This window comes from Anastrepha ludens, chromosome 2, assembly GCF_028408465.1.
Source record: "Anastrepha ludens isolate Willacy chromosome 2, idAnaLude1.1, whole genome shotgun sequence".
In the NCBI taxonomy this organism is placed as follows: domain Eukaryota; kingdom Metazoa; phylum Arthropoda; class Insecta; order Diptera; family Tephritidae; genus Anastrepha; species Anastrepha ludens.
In genome coordinates, this window is record NC_071498.1 from 95,906,240 (window position 1) to 95,921,486 (window position 15,247).

Genomic DNA, 15,247 nt, shown 5'->3' on the forward strand with positions numbered 1-15,247 from the left:
TATAATAAAGTTCAATGATTTGCAAGCGTTGTTCGTTTGTAAGACGATTTATGGTTAAATTATAGACCAAACTGAAGAGGTTTGACAGTGAAACAAAACACGAAACGTGCGTCAGCTGTTTAAACCGGCTGTTTAAAAAGATAGCAGCTAAAAAATCACCCGTTACAATCATAAAATAAATTTTTTAGTGGGTGTGCTCCAGTACTGAGGTCAAATGCGCCATGAATATGTAATTACAGGGTCCGGCACCCGAAGTGTAACCAATTAAAAAGGCCATACATTTAGTTTGGAAAATTACTTTTGTTAAATTCAAAATAAAAAACGTGAGAAAATAATACAAAATTAAGAATCAATTTACTTTTGCACGATATGACTACCTTTTGCCTTGACTGTGGCCTTGATACGGTCCAGAAACGAATCGCAAGCTGCTCGAATGTGACTTGCAGGCCCACCATTGTCTTCGTGGTTTTTTTCAGAGCCTCAAGACCGGTGAATTTTTAGTTCGGATCTTGCTCACCAAAATGGCCCAACAAGAATAATCCATCGGATTCAGGTCTGGTGAATTTGAGAGCCATTATGTGGACGTTATGAAATTCGGAACAACTTGTTTTTCAGCCATTCTTGTTTCACTCGAGCTTTGTGAAACGGTGCCGAGTCCTGTTGAAACGTCCATGGTCTGCCACCGAAATGTTTGTGCTGCCTCCTGGTGGCCAATCGTTGACTCAAATTCTCGTATGAACAGTCGGTCAAATGAACCCTATCGTTTTGGGAGTTTATGAATTGGTCAATTTGCTCAATTCTCTCGTGAGAAAACGCAATGTTCGCAAATAGACTTCTTTCGGCCAAGCGAAGCAATTCTTTCGCTCCCTCAAGTCTGACTTGTTTCTGCTTTGTTGGGAGATCGTGCGCCTTTTGGATCTAGTAAGGCTTGGCTTTGAGATCACTTTCAATATGCGGCGGATGCTATGGTCAGATATTTTCAGTTCTTTCGCCACTTGATTGGTACTTCGTCGAGGATTCTCTGGACAGTCATTTAGCCAACTAACAGACAGCTGAAGCCCGTGCAGCTGGGCTATCCAAGAGAATAGCGATAATACCCTTAAAAGAGATATCTGCAATCTGCAGAAAATTTCCAAAGCCCTAAATTTTGTAAAACTCGCTTTAGTTTTTTTTCTGCAAAATAAGCAATGCTACAGAATTTAGTGTATTTTGAAATCCAATAGTTGACAACACTGAAAGTACTTCAAATTCAACTTTTACAGGACCTAAGTCGGTAATTATGATTTATAATTGTTGTTGCTGGAAACGCTTTTGTTGTATTTTTTTATTCTATGTAAATACGTGCATGTGTATGTGTGCATATGTATGCATACATATTGCTAACGATGAAGTTGATTATTTTTTGTATTTTATGGTTGTGGTTTGACAAATCGGCTGTACTGTAGGCAGGCGTAGGTAGGTGTTAGGTTTCGCACAGTCGACTGCCTAATTGTCATGCGGTTAGCTGTTGCTCTTTTGTTGCTTTTCAGCACTTTGTACATATAAATATTTGTACATATACATACCTCAAGCGTAGAGATTGCCAGTGTGAAGTTTTTAAAGTACACCCCCTTGTATGTAAGTATTACCTTAGGCTAATGAGGCAAATTTTCAGGGGATGATAGATTTTTAATTAAAATTATGCCCCCAGAAAGTATTCTATTTTTTTAGCAGCTTTCGCCACGTTCGTCTACAAAAGTTAGGTTCGCTTTCTCCTTGGCTTAAGCTACAAATAGTCGAATATTTTGTTTTTTAATTTTCTTGTGCTAGTTTCGGTAACTTGTTTTTTATTTGATTTTCCTATGGAGAAAAGTTGGCTGCGGATAGAGTATAGTTAGCTGGTAATTGCTCAGTGCTCTAGGCCGAATATACATCAGCCATAAATGGCAACCATTTATCGTTATAATATTACAATATAAAATTCTATTGTGAGTTAATTACGCTAAGCAGGATTTTTTCATTAAGAGAATTATCATTACAAAATTCAATTTCTCCTTTTTTAAAGTTCTTAGTAAAAAAAACTTTGCCATTAATGGCAGTGCGAAGATTTGATTTGTGGGGAATTGGATAAGTTAATCAGGAAGATCATTGTACAACACCCGGATAGATTACAGTAGAAAGAATAGAGAGACAGGAAAAAAATGAAAAGATAGTGCAAGATGTGATTCCACTTCCCATTTACGATATATTTCTTAAAAGTTAAGGAAACGATCATAGGACAATTGGAAAGATATTTTACCAAATTTATTAAACTGAGTGTTTGCGACTAAGGTACGAAAGATCGCCTCCCTGGTACTAAGCACTCTTCTTGCCCACCAGTAGAGGCTCTTGGCGTTTGAATGTTTGGTATTTTGCTGCTATCTGATATTGTCGTTTACTGCTCCAGGCCTTTAACGAATGACTAGCCTTGTTTCAAATATAATATATAATTTAATGGCAAGAAGTGATGTCATCATTTTCGTGCTTCATCAACATCATACAGCGGAGCTTCTCTATTAAATCCTTCGTTAAGTACCGTTGATATGGTTGATACCAGCCAACTTTTTTGTTCTAACTACATATGAATCAATCAATTTTTAATCTTTCTTTGACATTGATTATGTATTACTTTTAGATTTTTTGAAAATATTTTGAATTTACTTTGTAATTTATAAAACAATAATTTTGCTTATAAGTAACAGTATTAATATACATATGTATGTATGTATATTTTTTTTAAACATAACCCCATCTTTTCTTAAATGATGCAAAAGATACTGCACTTAACGGAAGCTTAAGAGCTGAAGATTTCAGGAACAAATCTTTTAAGGTTACAATAAATTTCTACTCTAATGGTAGTGTTTGCAGATACATCTTGCCGTTGTGCCACATATGGCGCATTTTTCTTAGAAGCTTTTTCATAGCGACAATATCCCCGACGCACAGTGGCTGAAATGGTCGTTCCAGCCGAGTTTAATTCATATATGGAAAAAAGAAGCGCTACATTGATTTTTTTATGTACATACGAAGTAAAATTTCTGGAACATTTTTAAAAAACAAAACTTTATTTCTATTTTTTTAATTCAAATTTCTTGTAGTATTTGCAGTGGTATATTTTAATGATGTACGAAACTCAAAAAATGCGTTTTATATGATAAACTAGCAAACCCGGCCCCCTTCGCTGGGCACACTAAAATAAAATAGATATGGTTTAGAACAGAAAATATATGATTTTCATATTATTTATTTCTTTATTCTTTATTCAAGCGCTTTGGCATAAACAATATTTTTTTTTTTTTTCTATTTGTTTTTGAGTAAATATAAAATATAAATTGAAAATCTGGAAAAAAGAAGATTGTTTTTAAATTTCAAATCAACGCATATGAATAAACACTCGTCTTTTTTCCTGATCATCCATGAATTTTTCGTTTCAATTTATATGTTTTATTAAGCATTGGAGCTTTTTTAACCATTATCCATTTATATTTTTCAAAAAAAAAAAACGAAAAAAAATTTTTTTTCCACGAACACATAATTTCATTCGGATTTCACATTAAATTCTCAAATTTCGTAAGAAATTATTCACTGTTCCAAAATCCACTCCAAAAAAATTCACAAACAATTTTTACATGTTGCACTTACGTTTTTTCCTTATGGCATCCAAATCAGAAAGAAATATTGACACATTGTAACTCACACTGTCAATTTGACAGTTCAGTTCCGCCCCAAGCGTTAAAAAAGTAAGCGACATTATGGCTGGTTCAAAAGAACGCTGTACCCGTTGCCAGTGCTCCGAATTACAACCAAACTTTACGAAACCCATTTTCAATACTTACTTAACAATGTGCGTAAGTATGGTTTAATTCGGTGCAAAGACACGGCGGGTCCACGTTTTGGCATATATTTCGAGACCCTAGTCATCAATAGGTATGAAAATTACCCCGCATTAAAGCACTTATCAACAGCTTTTATTTGATACCCATATTGCACATACACAACCAAAGGTTACCCGGGTCCACGTTTAGACCTATATCTCGAGATCCCAGTCACGGAGCGGCATGAAAAATACTCTGTACTAAAGCATTCACCAACAGCTTCAATTTGATATCCATATTGTACAAACACATTCTAGGCTCCACGTTTTGGTCTCTATCTCGAGACCCTAGTCACGGAGCGACATGAAAAATACTCTGAACTAAAGCATTCACCAACAGCTTCCATTTGATACCCATATTGTACATACACATCCGAAGGTTACCCAGGTCCACGTTTTGACCTATATCCCGAGCCCTATTTCCAAAATAAAATATAATCCATGTTAGTCGTGGATGATGTAGCTTTCGAATGGTGAAAGAATTTTTAAAATCGGTCCAGTAGTTTTTGAGCCTATTCATTACAACCAAACAAACAAAGTTTTCCTCTTTATAATATTAGTGTAGATGTACATTGGAGTATACCAAGTAAAAAATTATGACTAACAGTTAACACACAACACAAAAATACTTTTTCATTTTTTATATTTTATATTTTATAACTTATTTATATTAAATATTATTAATTTTTCAATCACAATCTGAGTTGCTTTCATCTGAGTTAAGCTCATCATATTCGATATCTTTACCAAAATGAAGTTGCAATACTTCTTTTGCCAAAACACTTCGTTTTTTTCTAAAGACGATATTCCGGCATCGGGCAAACAGAAAAATGTTCTGTAGTATTTTTTCGGGAACTTTTGCTTGTATGATACTCGCAATAATTTCGGAACTCCTTGTTTCTAGCTTCCAGTGCTTTTTCTGACATTTGTCTCATTGGCAGTGTAACTTCATTATCAGCGTTAATTTTTGACACAACTTTGGTCGCATTTCGTTTTCCAGCTTTACATAGGCCAAAACTCGCTAATACAATAAGCTCATCCCTCTATTTGGTTAGGTTTTTAGTTTAGGTTTGCCAGCCGCACCGCGCATAGAGACAACGATGCCATTTAGACCACGAAATGGGTCCGTTGTAAGCCGCAGGGGCTGGGCTACATTTCCCCTTCCATATTAAAGCATCCTGAGCTTTTGAGCGTGAAAGGTTGTTGATACCTAAAGTGTATAGATTATCTATATTCGTTAAGAAGTAGGATCTTAAATATCGGCTCCTGCTTCTGGCTAGAGCCGGGCATGTGCAAAAAAGGTGTTGAATTGTTTCCAACTACTCCTCATGCCTGCAGCTGTGACAGAAATTATGCATGTAAACGCCTAGTCCCCTTGCGTGATTTCCTATGAGATAATGTCCTGTGAGGTCCCCTACTAAGTTTCTAATTTGATATTTTTATATTTTATATTCTTGGATAGACGTAGATTTTGCCTTGGCCATGTTTGTCTAGCAATTTCACAGGTATTGGCACTAATCCATCTTTGATTTATAGGACTGATTAGTGCGTCCATACCAAGGTGATTACAAGTTGCGAGAAGTAACATAAAATTACTTACAGTTCCCTGGTATATCTCCGTGCCCGGAACCCAGCATAAGATAATACGATATTGTTTCTTCATCTCATTAAGAGATTGGCGACAACGTAAGACACTCCTTGATGTTATTTGGAATGCATCCAGGGTCCGTAGGGCAGCTTGGCTGTCTGATAGAATACAGATATCTGTCGATGATATTCTGTTTATCTCTAACCATTTTAGGGTTTCATGAATAGCGTTTATTTTCGCTTAAGGGGTTACATGGGTTTCGTCGGCTAAAACAAGGCCTATTTTCAATATTTTTTTTCTATGTAAAAATTATTTATTTAATTCAAACTTTCTTCTGTCTTATAGATACATATTTAAAGAATAATTTCTGAAATTTTCAAAAAAAAAAATGAAAACTCCTCCATTGTGACGTCATTTCCGGTGACCCCTCGAAAAAAAGGTGCGTCCGCGTTGTCAGCATAACTCCTGACAGGATCATCAAAAATGAAAAAACAAAAATAAGTGTTTTAGTTAAGACCATAAACTCGTGCTTGAACGAAGGAAAGAAAAAAAGAGTAAAAATTGGAATTTTGGCAGACATTATTCCAAAAAAATGAAAATTTCGGTCAAGTTTGCTTGACTTTTTGTTTTTTTTAAATAGTTGTAATTGAAAACAAAAAATCCTTCGTTTAAGCACGAGTAAATTGTATTTAAACACCTGTGTAAAATTTCATCAAGATCGGTTGAGTAGTTTTCGGGAACATTTGACAACCGACTTTGAAAACATGGTTCCGAGAAAAACGCGTTTAAGGATTTGAGTAACAATAAAAGTGGCTTGGAGCGTACACATTCCAATGGCTGTATCTCCGAATTTATTATTCGGATCGACTTGAAAATTTAGGATAATATTCCTGAGATGTTGTAGAAATTAATAAGCCAAACAAAAAAAAATAAATTGATTTTTTGAACCAACGAAACCCATGTAACCCCTTAAAGGATTCACTAATAGAAAGCTCTTCGCAAAATAACCCTGATCCTACACCGGTGTCCATTTTAGATCCATCCGTGTAGAACTTAACGGGTGTGTTGGGTGTTGGATATTCTTCAAGCCATTCCAATCTAGAAGGGATTTTCATTAAGAAATTCCTTTCGGGACAGAGAATGGGAGGGTGATAATCACAATCACTGGGTATATCCATATAGGAGTCTAAGATGGTTGAATGTCCTTGTGTGACAACATTTCCATATATGTAGAAGAATGGGGTCTGACGGCAGCAGTATAAAGCCAATGAGCTACCTTAGGTTTAACTTCCCAGCTGTTACCTAAAGCTCTCTTACAGGCATAGAAAGTTATTTTCGCTTTCCTAACTCTTTCTAAGATGTTTGACTTCCAAGTCAATTTCTTATCTATGTTTAGTCCCAAGTATTTTGTTTCTTCCGAAATCACAAGAGTTTCCCCCTTGAGCATAATTGGGCTTAGCTGAGGGATTCTATGTTTCCTAGTGAACAATATGGGTTGTGTCTTGCCTGGGTTGACTCCTAGACCACACTTTCCTGCCCATCTAGAAGGTGTATCTAGCGCATTTTGTATTACTACTTGGTTAGTAATGGAAGAAGCTTTGCGAGCTTCAGATTTAGGTATGCAGTGGGTAAACTCCTTTTTCTTGCAACCGGGACGAATTGTCGAATTAATTACTTTTTGTTTTTTGCCTCTTCAAATTTTTGGCGTATTCCATGGCTACTTTTTCACTTTAATCTACAACTCTTTGATTAAACTAAAATTAAATTTGTTAAATAAAGCAGCGAGTTTCAGTATGCAGTGGGAAAAGGCGAACAAGTTTTGGACTGCACTCGACAAAACACTGGTTCTGTTTGAAAGCTCACAGCTGTGCAAATATGCAAGTCAAAACGAAATAGACAGTGCTAACACCTCCAATGGATTATTGGTTAAGAAAAGAAAAACGATTTTGGCAGCATTTTGCAACTTTAAACTTTAATAAAATCCCAGTAGATAGCTAATTTCGACCACTGTGCGACGGTTTGAAATTGGCCAACGGAAACTACACCTATTGGAAATTTGTATTGAAATCAGAACAAACTGCCTGAATACCAAGTAGAAAGCCACTTTGCTGTGGATGTAGGCTTCAGAACTATTTTCTACTATTTTTTACTAAACACAATCGTCGTAGTAAGAAACAGTTTCGTTTGAGGTTTTTTTGAATTTTGAACGGAAATCTGATTAAATTTATTTGGATCATATTTGCATAGCTCTAGCTCTCTTCTATTCTGAGATAGATGCTCATCTCCAAATACATCCCGTGATAAGCGATTAATGTCTACAAAAACAAAAAAAGAACCAAAACCAAATTCCATAAGTCCTGACAAATTAAAACTCCCACACTCACCTTGTTATATAAAGATTTTGCACTTTGACGAAACCGAACTTACGTATAAACTAAGTAGAGAGATGAAAGCTTGAGTAGTGGTTTTGCATGCACAGAAGTAGCACTACGCCATTTTGCACCTTCACTTAAATCTGCAACGAATACATTCGAAATTCAAGTCGACTGCAAATAAAATGCGATAAACAGGAATTTAATCAAATGTTTTCCTCTTTGAGCTGGATCATATGCCATGGCTGCTGGTGTAGCTGTGAGCAGATGTTGTAGCAGATGGAATAAAAGTTAATTTGCTAAATAAACATTAATTAAACTCGATGCGATGGTACACCACATTAGAAAATATATAAACATTTTGTATATACGAATATATCTCCATATGCATACATGCAAACACACGACCACATGCAAGCTATTTCCTGGAACTAGCTCTCGATTACACACCAACTACACAACTGCAGCAGATGTGCGTATTAACCTCAAATTTTCAAAACTACCCGACAAAGCCAAAACAGAAACACATCAAGCAGCTAAGCGACGCCACAGATGTGAACGAATGTATACAGAAAAGGAGAGCAGGGCCAAGCACAACGATTCAAATGCAATTATAGCGTTAAGTAGGTGTTAAGTAGGTTGGAAATTGGCGTTGAAAGCCATAAAAGTGGGCGTATTATATAATATCATTTAGCGAAGGATAGTAGCGCGTGACATGGCGTATACGTAATACGCATGAAATTATGGAATTATAAAGTTATGCAACGCATGATATATATTTGTGCATAATCGTATACTCACAGGACCTGAAGTAGTGGCGCTATGCTCAAAACTGTTCATAAATGGGCATACTTTTAAGTGATAGGACAGCGAAGAAAGGCGCGAACACGAAAAAAAATCTCTTAAGCGATAATTGAGTTGTTGAGCACAGTTTAACGATATTGCCAGCGCTTTTCAGGAGATCGAAGTGTCTCGGTAGATCTCCGTATCTGATCATAAGGCAAGGAAAAGACTCAGGATTAGACACTTTCAAGATCATACTCCACTTGATTATTGGGCGAGGCAAGATTCACGTAAACTCTCATAGCACTTAGGACACTCCGAAGGTCAACATTCACGGAATTGCTGGTGCAAACGGTACAATGGACAACGCAGAGTTGTTTCGTGCATACACATGCTTTAGTTCTTAGTTGGAGTTGGTTATTGGAGCTGACGGAAGTTGCATTAAATAATATTCAGTAACAACGAAATGAGTGCAAATACAATTATTTTGGCGCTAACATCCTTTATTGGATGTTTGGCCGAGCTACTTCTCTTATTTGTGGAAGAATGGAGAAATCTACAGTTTTATGCCGCCTCCGAATGCAGGTGGTCTTTATGAAGAAATAACCCCGGAGGCTTGCCATTACGTGACGAGGGCGGCCGCCATTACTAAAAAACCTGTTCTACCAATTTAATGTTTTATGCCCATAGTGAGGCTCCTTCTTAAGCCCTATGGAATGGTAGCTTTTTCTTTCACGGGCAAATTTGACCACTTTTCTAAAGAAAAAATACAAAAAATTCTTTTAAATTGCATTTTTGATGGCAACAATTTTTGTAGAAAATTATAATATATTCACCATTTTTCCAAAAGAAATATTTTACTGCTTTATTATAATAACTCTATCGTAATTTTTATAGTTTTGATATTTCTTTATTTTAAACCATTGAACAAAATATGTTTCCCATTTCAAAAAACAGTATCCTCCCCAAAACTTAATATACGGGTTTTGTCAATTAAATAAGACTGATGCTATACATCACTTCATTTAGATGGATTATCAAATTGATTTTTATTGGTTTATAAAAATATAATTAATAAAACAAAACAACCCATATAACTTGAAGTTAAAAATTTTGCACTAATTAAAAAAATTTCAATTCACATGTTCGGTTATACTGGCCAGCCGAAATCACGCTGATACCAATTTCGTCCTGTTTATGCAACGCTCTCGATACGCGTTCTGTTCGCGAATTTTAGGAGTCGCTCAAGCTCTATTAAAGGGATACATTCTCGTCCTTCAAAACTAAGAGCATCCAGGTACCATAGCCTAGCTTTAAGAGAGCCGGACAACAGCACTGGAGATGATCTAAGTTGTATTTCATTTCAGCTCTATACATTTTGTGCAAGCATCGCTAAAGTTGAGATTTAGCTTGTAAGCACGCGCTGCAACTAAGTAGCGCCCTGTTAGTACACCAACTGAGGTTATAAAATTGTACAGCAAAATTTCAAAGTTTAGTCAGCATTTCTAGAAATTAGTCAGAATTTCTAGACTATTATGAATACCAACAAATAAATTTAAAGTTACTTTGGGCCTCTCCTCTTCGTCAAGACTTCGCAAGTGCCGAATAGATGAAGCATGAACATACCTGTATGTCAGCAACGCGGGAAGAGAGCTGCCTTAAATTACTTGTGCTGGTAAAGCAGTGCGGCGCAATGCACTATAGTCATACTCGTTAGCGGCGAATCTTACTCGATAACTTTGTTATCGCTTTCGCATGCAAATTTTTCATCAACTTAATCGAGCATAGAGATAGCGAGTGAGGAAATGGCGAATAGAAGAGATCTTTTAATATAAGAAAAACATTTACAACCAAAACCAAATTCAGCGCAAAACTACCTCACAGCCTATTTTGTGTGCAAACTTTTACTGCACAATTATTGCAATTTGTAAACCACAAATAAAATTTCTTCAGAGCCTAATGAAAGATAGATACTGAAGAAAATCACGAACGACCCAACCATAAGTGCACCAGCGTTGATAAAAGAAGTTCCGCTTACACTCGGAAATCCGAAAACACTAAGAATAATTCTTCATAATGTCGATTTTCATGGAAGAACTGCTACAAACAAACCATTTGCGAGTGCTCGATATATAAAGTTCAGAGCGCAGTTTGCTAAAAGTCACCTTAATAAGGGTGTAACCTTTAAAAATTACTTTATTTTTGCTGATGAAAGCAAATTTTATCCTTTTGGTTTAGAAAGGAATTTATCTGGAGCCAACTTAATTTATAGTTGAACCCGGGGAACTATAAAGCAAGCAACTGTAAATTACGGTGGATCTCTAATGACGATTTTGGGGTTATATGTCATCAGCGGAACTCAGAAACTTAGTATTCATAGAGCCAACTATTTATTTCAATTTTTTTTTAAATATTATTACAAAGTGCTAAAATATTGGGCATTCAGGAGGGATTTCAATTTAATCAAGACTAGACCACAAACACAAATTGAATACTATTCAATCATGGCTAATCTGTAACTGTCCTCATGTAGTGGAAACGCCAGCGCAATCACCCGATCTCTATGTAATTTTGTAGGCTCTGTGCAGTCTTGGCTAAAATAAGTTTTAGAAAGGCCACTCTATAAAATATTAGTTAGTAAAAATCTTGGTCTTGATTTTTAACTTGCCCAAACATACGAAATAAGCTATGGCACACAGATGTGTGTCGGGTTGGGGAATGTTTATACAGATGCGATTAACCAATTGTATTTGAAAATTTACATCAACATGAGATTCTATATTTGAGATTCAAAAAATTCTATATAAATTGAAGCGAGCTTTTATAATTGGTGCAGCTCCATTGATATCAAATTACTGCATAAATTTTTGGTAGTCAAAGATGCTTTACCCGTACGAAACAGGGGACTGTCTACAACTTTCACACGCATTTCGTTCCAGCTGCTAATAGGAATGTGAATGTGAGCAGCTGCAACAAGTAAAATAATTTATTTCGCCCACACTCTAACATGTAAAACTATACATATGCATACAGAACGCATAAGCCCAGGTACAGGGTGTCCGGTGGCACAATTAGGTTTTTAGGTTTAAAGTTTCTCTCTAACCGCTTGAGCGTATGAGTGGAGAGAGGGCCTCGTTAGCTTCGTTTATTCGTTCATGCGGGTTATTTAGTTACAATGCGCGCTCCCCATCGAAGCGTATTTCAATATCAATGATTCATGTGCGACTGCTCGACGTAGATTTTGTTCACCTTAAAATATTATAGTGACCCCAGCAGCATTCGAGGTGCATGTATGAGGAATGTGTACGAGTATGCTGCTACAACAACAACAAGCATCTTAGCACTAAAATAAAATCTCGTTCGCGAGGTTAATGGCTTCCCGACATCACTTCTACAGGGATTGACACAGAGCACGGAAACCAGATCCCAAGAGTGAGTGTATCTTACGTAACACTCAACATTTAGAATAAATAATTTTTACTTGATTTCAAGCAAGCTTTCGATAGCACCAACAGGAGCGCTATCTCCACAATATTTCATAAATGCAAAATCCTAGACAAAGTAACCAGAATAGTGATGATGACTCTGAAAGAAACTGTATCCAAAGTAGTGATACAAGATAAAAAATCCGAAAAACTGGAGTAAGACAAGGGGATACGCTCTCATCAACAATCTTCAACCTTATTCTACGCTGTGCCATCGATGAAGTAAGTGACGCAAAAAGGACTGCACATATTTTAAAGAGAACTACTCATTTATCGCATACGCAGATGACATAGCAATTGTCAGCAAAAATATCCACGCCCTAACCAAAACCTTTGCTGATATTAAAATTGCTGCTAGTAAAATTGGTCTTAAAATCAACGAAGATAAGACGAAATATATGATGATGTCCAGACAAAATAAACCAACATCAGGCAAACGGAAAATTGGCGATTTTTCTTTTGAAATCGTTGAATCCTTTACCTATTTAAGCTTCAAACTGAGTAGAGACAATTCAATGAGCCTCACCATCGATGAGAGAATTCTAGCAGCGAACAGATTGTGTGCGTCGTTAACGAAACACTTCAAATCAAAACTACTAAACAGACAATGCAAATTGACCTTCATAAGACCGGTATTATGCTATGCAGCTGAATCGTGGACGCTAATTGAAGCGAATAAAACAAAACTGCAAGCCTTCGAACGAAAAATAGAAGAATTTTAGGAGCAATCAAAGATCACGCCGAGTGGCGGATAAGATGGAACGACGAGCTAGATCAACTGATAAAGGGCGAAAATGTTATATATTACGTTTCATCAAAGCGCAGCGATTAAGATGGCTGGGTCACATTACAAGAATGGGCGGTACGAGGGCGCAGAAGAAAATCGTAGAAGCCAGAGCGTTCAACACTAGAGCAAGAAGAGGGCCGAGAACAAGATGGGCCGACGAACTAGAGGACGACACCAAGAAACTTAGGATAACGAACTGGAAAAAAATCGCAAGCGTTCGACACGTATGGAGGTCTCACGTGCAGCAGGCCAAAGCTCACAAAGAGCTGTAGAGCCAAAAGATGATGATGGATTTTTAATAAATGCAATCCAATCTTGTCTGTTTTGTAATAATTATTAAAATAATCTTTTATCATTAGTAACTTTTCTTTAATTCGACCTTTATTCCCGAATTCTGCCACCAGACACCCTGTACAAGTAGATGTTTTATGTTCGCATGCCACTCGGACCTCGGATGCTATTTAATATTTTTTGCTCATATTTGCTGTAGTTTCCCAGAAGTGCGGCAGCCGTGAGTATCCTATATAGTACATACTCCGGCTGCTCATTTAATGCCACTGACACATGCAACAACAATAACTATAAGCGTAACACAATGTGGCACATGCAAGTGGCTAATGAAAAATACAGTAAAAAGCTTAAGACTACTTTCAGGTATTATCTTTAATGAAGCAAAGCATGTGGCAATAAAAGCCAGTAGTACAAAAAAAAAACACAAACGCTTACGGAAACATGCATACCATGTATGTACGTAGCCAGGTATGCACAATTATATGTTTTTTGTTTTTTGTTTTTGTAGTTTCTTGCGCTTGTCGACACATTTCAGTTGCTACATTAAAATTCCATCCTCAATTAATTGTAATGAAATAAACCCAGAAATTATTTGAACATTTCGTGTTTATACTCGCATCTACAGATGTGTGTGTGTGTGTGGGTGTATATGCCTCACATTCTCAGTCATTACTACGTACTGGTTCATAAGTAATTTGAGTTTATTAAATTGGCTTTATTGATATGCTTGAACAACTGTTAATTGTTTAAAGGCGATCGAGTGGGCAGATTCAAAGGCGGTATCGTATTTATGTACAAGTATGTAGATCAGCAACAGATGTTCATATGTTATGTGGTATTGTATAACTAAGAGTTCCTATCGACGTTTATATGCATGCTCATTCAATTATTACCACATTCCTGTATCAATTACTCATTTGCGGAGTTGATTATGAATTGGGTTGATGTAAACAATATTCAGATGCATCACTGCACTTGCAATAAAAACCAAAACCTTAGCTACATAAGAAGTTTTCTAATAAGAGCGCTCGGCTAGAAACCAGTGAGTAATTTGATATAAAATAGAAAATAATTTTTATTACAGCACGAAATAAAAGTTAACGTATTTATATATATTACAATTTTCTCAGCTTAGTAGGAAAGAGGGTTGCAAGATACGTACAATTTGTTTAATGTAAAAGTGACCGCAATAATTTAGAAACTATTCGGCCAATTCGATCCTAACAAATTGCATTTTGTGGACTTATAAAGTTTCTTATACGCAATATCTTAATACATAAAAACGAATGTTTGTCTGTGTGTCATCGATGAACTCAAAAACTACTGGACCGATTACTATTATTATTGATGCCACTTCCCACCAGGTGGCGCTGCAGAGTAGCAACTTTTGCCCCGTTCAACCGATTGTCATAAAAATTAGTATGACCATGTATTTTTACACAGAGGAAACGAATATGACATGTTCATAGATGTAACTCGCCACCAGGTGGTTTAGAATGAATATTTGTGTACTGATTTTTCTTTAAAGTTATTTTTCTTAAATTTATTTTAGTTGTTGGCGTAGCAACGCGCGCCCGGAACAGCTAGTATTCAATAAAATACAGGGTGGCGCACGAATCGTGCTACAAAAACAAAACGTAATAACTTTTTTTCTGTGTGAGTAATCGGCTTTTTTTTTTTATTTTGCAGATTAGTATTTAGATTTACAAAAAATGGAGTCTTGGGATACCGAAAAGAGGATTTGGATAGTGCAGCGGTACCATGCTTTGCAGTCCATCATTTCCGTCCAAAGGGAATTTAGGCGGGAGTTTGGCGGCACTCCCCCGAGCAGATGGACCATTATGAGGCTGGTGAACATGTTTGCTGAATCTGGAAGCATCGCACGCAGACCGTACCATCGAGATCCCCATGTTCGGGTCGAAGCCACAATCGCGGCTGTAGCATCGTCAATTCAGGCAAATCCAAGAGTTTCGACTCGTAACTTGTCGGCGCAAATTGGAGTTAGCAGACGGTCATTGCAGCGGATAGTTCATGATGACTTAAACTTGT